The 6,000-nt window shown below is 52.0% G+C and overlaps 1 long non-coding RNA gene across 1 annotated transcript; it reads left to right on the top strand.

Annotated features, from left to right (window-relative positions):
* Positions 1–872: 872 nt before the first annotated feature.
* LOC135980448 (uncharacterized) lies at positions 873–5,992 on the top strand. The gene is made up of 3 exons (XR_010597516.1): positions 873–1,316; positions 1,878–1,940; positions 5,839–5,992. It is a non-coding gene; the product is annotated as an uncharacterized LOC135980448 (long non-coding RNA).
* The last annotated feature ends 8 nt before the right edge of the window (positions 5,993–6,000 follow it).

Here is a 6,000-nt window from a genome sequence, read left to right as displayed (position 1 = left end):
TTTACAGGGAAAAGGATTTTGGAGTCTCTGGCCAGGAGGGATTTTATAGTACTGTACACAGGATAGCTGTTACACCCTTCCCTTTATAGTTATGACAGGGTTATTGACAGATGAAAGCAAGCACACGTATACACACAAATGAGTTATCATTTACATCCTAGGAGTGAAAGAGTCGTAATGATCTGTCAATTCCAAATGTCCTTCAGCACTGACCCAGGGGTAATCTTTGGGGTCTCTGGCTTCAGTTTGGTGTCTCTAGCCCTGTCATAGTTCAAACAGCCAAAAAGATGAAAAATCTTCACATCTCCTATTTTTATTTCCCTCTTCCACCCTTCAAAGCGATGGGACGGGGCCTTCTGCATGTACTGCTCCATGGGTGCCATAAGGCCATTAACCAATGCTTTATATTGTGATGATCTTTGATGGCCCATCTGATTTTGATAGTCGTTCGGGATGGATTGGGATTGGTGACTCCCGTGCCCGAGCTCACAAGTTCAGAGCCAACATGTTCAGTTATAAACCAAAACATAAGTATGGTCTTGTAGCATGGACCACAGACATTACCAGTGAGATTAATGCCTGCAGCAACTAACAACCATTTCACAGAGTCTAAACACGAAATACGTTCTTACAAGACTAATACCTGTTTTGAGCAAAACTAACACACAGGTGACCTGGCCTGGTCTCCTGCTACGAGACTGTCAGTTCTCAGCTGCAGCCTGGGCAAGAGCTGGCCTTTATCCTGCCAATGTCACAATCCTTTCTGGTCTTTATCTATTACAATCTGTATTTAGCTGCTGGCAAATAGGGGCTTTCCAGAGATGCCCTCTGTATTTCTAAGGGGTGTAAAAGAATCTCTCATTCTTGGAGTGGTTCTCTAGCAGTTGCTCCTGCAGAATGATGCCCAGGATCGTTAGCCATCGCTGGGATTTCACTCTTCACTCCCCAGTTCATTTCAGAATCAGACGATTTAAATTCCCTTTTTGTGCATTTTCTTCTAGAATTCACAGATCTGAGGCTGGTGAGTGACAGTGACTGTGCTGGGCGGCTGGAGGTTTTCTACAATGGGACGTGGGGCAGTGTTTGCTCCAATCAGATGTCTGGAGTCACCCCAGCAATTGTCTGCAAACAACTGAACTGTGGGGATGGAGGGCAGATTGCAAGAGACTTTGCATATGGAGCAGGTTCTGGTCCCACATGGCTGGACCACGTTGCATGCAGTGAACAGCACAGCTCACTCTGGCAGTGCCCGTCAGAACCCTGGAATCCAAAGTCATGTGATAACCGAGCAGAAGAGACCCATATTTCTTGCACTGGTAATTCTGAAACTACCTGCATGCGCGTGTGCAAACCCACATGTACGCGATGTGTTCAATTAATTGAAGGGTTAGGATAGAACTTGTTGTTGTTCACATCTCAGTGTAGGCAGATTTAAATTCTCAACACAAGATCCAAACATTTTTTCACAGTCTTTTATAGGTATAAGCATTTGTCTGATTAACAACAAACATGGAAGTCAATCAATTAATTATAAGATAGACCGGTGTTACACAGGTGCGATAAGACAGCGAAGAAAAGCCTCTCCCTAGAGTCCGTTATGAGGCAGCTCTGTGGTTATTAATCCTTTTGGGATGAACAATCAGAGATGGGCCCAGGCTGTGCAGTTTGGGTTAAGACTGGAATCCCCACAGGTCTGTGTCCATGTCGGCCTGTGTCTCAGTAACAGCTGAATAGCAAATTAATTAGGTATTAAATGACCTAGAGTTCATGTTTCAGTTCATACAGTGCTGAAATTAGGGGTTTAAAATACAGATAAATTCTACTCCCACATCACACACACAACCCAGTGCATTCACCTCAGCTTTTTCTCTCCCTAGGAAAAAAAGCAAAACCAACTCAGACCCTGTTTGCCGAATGCCCGAACTCTACAAGCTGCACAGGTATCTCTGCTTCTCTGGGTCTCACCCTTGGTCACTAAGGACTTTCCCAGCTCCCCCAGTAACATGTGAGGTTTCCGCATTTCCAGACCAGGAGAAGTTACGTGTCGTGGGAGGAGAGGACGGATGCTCGGGGAGAGTGGAGGTTTGGTACCGTGGCTCCTGGGGAACAGTTGGTGATGACTCCTGGGACATGGCGAATGCTAAAGTTGTGTGTAAACAACTGGGCTGTGGATCTGCTGTATCTGCCCCTTGTGAGGTTACATTCGGTGAGGGGACTGGTCCAATCTGGGTGGAGACATTGAATTGCAGAGGGACAGAGTCATCTTTCTGGAACTGTCCTGCCAAGCCCTGGGGTGAGAGCAACTGTGGTCATAAGGAAGATGCTGTCATAAATTGTTCAGGTGACTGGCCCTGGTTATCCAGAGGGCGGCTTATGGCTGCCATCAGGGAGTCTTCAATCCAAAGACAATCACAGACCTCATGAAAGCCAATGGCAGGGTGAGAACTCTCTTTTAGGCTCAACAGATGGAGCAATAAAGATCTGTTATGTAGTTAAACAGCTACTGACAGTGAGGGCTACCGCCAAAGGTACTGGGCACATGGGCAGAGCTAAGCCAGGGGTTTCCCTTGTTGCCAATGCAGGGGCCAGGATACTGGCATCAGACTGTGTCTGTTGGAGGGAGAAGTTAGGCGAAGGAGTTGCGACTGGGATCAGGGCTGGCTCTGGCTCTTTGGCCGCCCCAAGCAAAAAAAAAAACAAAAAACAAAAACCTGCGTCGTGGCCGGAGCGAGGGTGCATGGGGACTCCCTGCACTGCAGATGTGCCCCGGCTAGCAGGGGGAGGGAGAAGGAGCAGGGGGAGAGAGAGAGAAGAGAGGCAGCCAGGGCTTCAGCGGGGCACTACCACATGGCCCCTCCGCCTGCCGGGAGGGCTCTACGCTGCTCCGGTCAGCTGGGAAGGAGGGAAGGACGCGGGCTGCCCTGCCGGGCTTCCTGCAGAGCACTCCCATCCTCCGCACCGCCGCCCCCTACAGGGCGGCCAGAGCAAAACACCACCCAAAAAAAAAAAAAAAAAAAACGACCGTGCCACCCTAGTATTGGGCGGAATGCCCCCTCCTACAAGCTGCCGCCCCAAACACCAGCTTGCTCGGCTGGTGCCTGGAGCCGGCCCTGATTGGGATCCTGGAAGGGAGCAAAGAAACAAAGCCAGTTGGAGCTCGCTGGAGGGGCAGGCTGGAGGATTTCTGAACAAAGAAACTGCCGGTGGTTGTTAGTTTCTACTGTGTGAAGGGAAACAGAAGTGTGTGTGCATTGAGCTGGAGCAGCGTTACAGCCCTGGGTCCTGCCCAAGTGAACGTCACTAAATTAACTTGATTGGGGAAAAAAAGCCCCTTTTTTCCTAGTGCAGACCAGGCCCAAGGGGTTTCCTTGGGGACTGGATTGAACAGAGCGGCACCTGAATAACCTTCCCTGTGGATTGCAGCAAAAGAAGTGTTTTGTATTTGCTCGGCATTGAAGGAGCAGGATGTTCTGGCCACGTACTTGTGTGAACTGCACTGTTCTCTAAGCTCCATGAAGGCTCCATAAACACGGTGTCCCCAGCTCAGCCATTCACCGCTGCAACTAGCCTGTTCCCAGGGTCACAGTGGCACTCGACATGTAGCCGTAACTCATGGGCTTTATAATGATGCCCGTACTTGGTCCCAGTCACAGGGACAGTCCTGGCTCTTCAAACCCTGTCCTGGGGACCAGTTCTCCCAGCCAATATCCCAGTGACCTCTCCTCTCATTCCCTGTTAACTGCCTGTCTCCCAGCAGCCAGCTTTGCCTCTCCACAACCCCCAGAGATACAAACAGCTCTAGAGACAACTGGGGGCAGGGGGTGGAACTCAAAGCTGATATTGGGGGAAAAGTCAATGGCAGGGAGTGGGGAGAGGGTCTGGTGCTCACCTGGGGAAGGAGCAGCCTGTGTATGCAGGGCAGAGAGGCCAGGTAGAAAGGGGAGCAGAGAAGGGAGGAAGAGCCCTGGGGAGGTGGGCGGGAAGAGTCCAGCGGGGGGCTGGAACAATTTTTATAGTGGGGGCGCTGAGAGCATTTAGCCAAACTGTAAACCCTGTATATGATGGAAACCACTTCAAGCCAAGGGGTGCGGCAGCACGCCCAGCACCTCTAGTTTCAGCACCTATGGAGACCAGTGGAAGAGAGAAATGTGTAGGTAGCTACTTTCCTTTTAAGCATTACTTTCCTTTTCTGAGTGTTGGGGCCTGTGGCGCTCGTGTCCGTGTGGCTGCGCCGATTTCAGTCCAAGAGAGGCCATTGCTGTTTAGCTCAGTCCTGTGACCAGTCGATTTAGCTGAATCCCCGTGAGCTGCTCTTGGCCTGAAATCGCAGGGCCCAGCCCACACAGGGATGGCACCTGTCTCACTGGGGCAGGTGGGGAGCAGTATTGCCCAAGGGCCACAGATCAAAAAACATGAGTCTATAAAAACCATCTGGTCTTGTTTCTCAGTCTGTCTTTGAACTGTTCAACTCCCCTCTACTCCTCTGCCAGAGTGGGGGTGAGAATCGCAGGCTGAAAAGTCACCATTTAGTGCACCCAAACTGCACTTACCCTCCCCTCACCCCTGAGACGGGAACTGCCGTCCATTGCCCAGCACTTCCTTCGCTCTCCCCTCCTGGTTCAGTTCCTCTAATGGACGAAGAACTGGCTGGGATACAGTTTGAGGCCCACTGAGCTAATTCATGCAGCGTGGTTCACACTCACGCTCGGAACTTCTGTTACTGTTCAGGGGTGAGTTACAGATATTGGAGACCTTCACACTGACATTAACCAGTCACATGAGCTATAATGTCATCATAACTCGACCAGATTGATTTAGCCTTTTGCAAATAGCAACACTTCCCTGGCTCACCCCACCCCACCCTGCAACTTCTCTACCTGAGACTGTGAAGCACACCCCACAATCTAGAGGCCCCTCCCCTCCCCACCCTCCTTCCTGCCCTCCGTATTGCAGACTCCATTCCCTCCCCACTACGACCTCATGCACCTGTGCTCCAGACCCCCACCTCCCTGTCCCTCCATGCTCCTCGCCTCCCTCCTGCCTGCCTCCTTCTCCAGTCCCCTTTGCTCCTTTCCAGCTCTCCCTCCTCCCCCCAATCTACACCCTCCTCCCTTCCCCTGCCCCTCCCCTGCCTCCTGAACCCCACAGTAGATCTCTCCTCTCCCTTCCTGCAGAGCCACCTTCCCTCCCCTCCCCATCCCTTCCTCATGCCCCTGCTCCAGATGCCCATCCTACTCTTCCCACTCCTCACTCCTCCCCACACACCACCTGCACCCCATTTCCTTGTAACCCTTGAATCTTCCTCCTGCCCCCCAGGACCCTGCTCCCTTCACTCCCCCCTCCTCCTTGCACAGGATCTCTGCGGCCCCTCACAGACCTTGGGTCTTGTCCAGCCCCCTAAGCTATATAGGAGCAGCCTCATTGAAAACAGTGGGAAGTGGCAGCCAACTTTACTGAGAGCAGCCTCACTCCCACATGCCGACAGACTGTAGGGAGATGGCGACATCTCGCTGGCTTCAGTGCCAGTGACAGGAGATGGCGCCATTTGGAATATGGGAAACTCCGTGAGTTGGCACCTTTCATCATGTTCTCATGAGACAGGTAAAAACACCCCAAACCACCAGAGTGGGGATAAAATGGTGAGAGCTGCAGCACTGACAGCCCCGAGTGTGAGGCCCTGAGATGTGAGAAGGTGTCGCCATGAGGCAGCTCTGGGCATGTCCCATTCTCCTGGCTCTGGGCGCAGATCCCCTGCTGCTGGGTGCGGACTCTGCTGTGATAACGCTGGGGAGGGGGCTCCCTGCTCGCTCTGACCCTGCTCTGTGTCTCTCTTTGAAGGTGCTGATGAGCTGAGGCTGGCGGATGGAGGCAGCCCCTGTGCCGGGAGAGTGGAGGTTAAACACCAGGATCAGTGGGGGACAGTGTGTGATACCAATTGGGACATGGAAGATGCTGAGGTGGTTTGTAAGCAGTTGGGATGTGGAGCTGCTGTCAGTGCCC

This window comes from Chrysemys picta, unplaced genomic scaffold (genome assembly GCF_011386835.1).
Source record: "Chrysemys picta bellii isolate R12L10 unplaced genomic scaffold, ASM1138683v2 scaf3384, whole genome shotgun sequence".
NCBI lineage: Eukaryota > Metazoa > Chordata > Testudines > Emydidae > Chrysemys > Chrysemys picta.
Note: the sequence above shows the minus strand (reverse complement) of the source record. Positions and strands in the feature narration are given on the sequence as shown.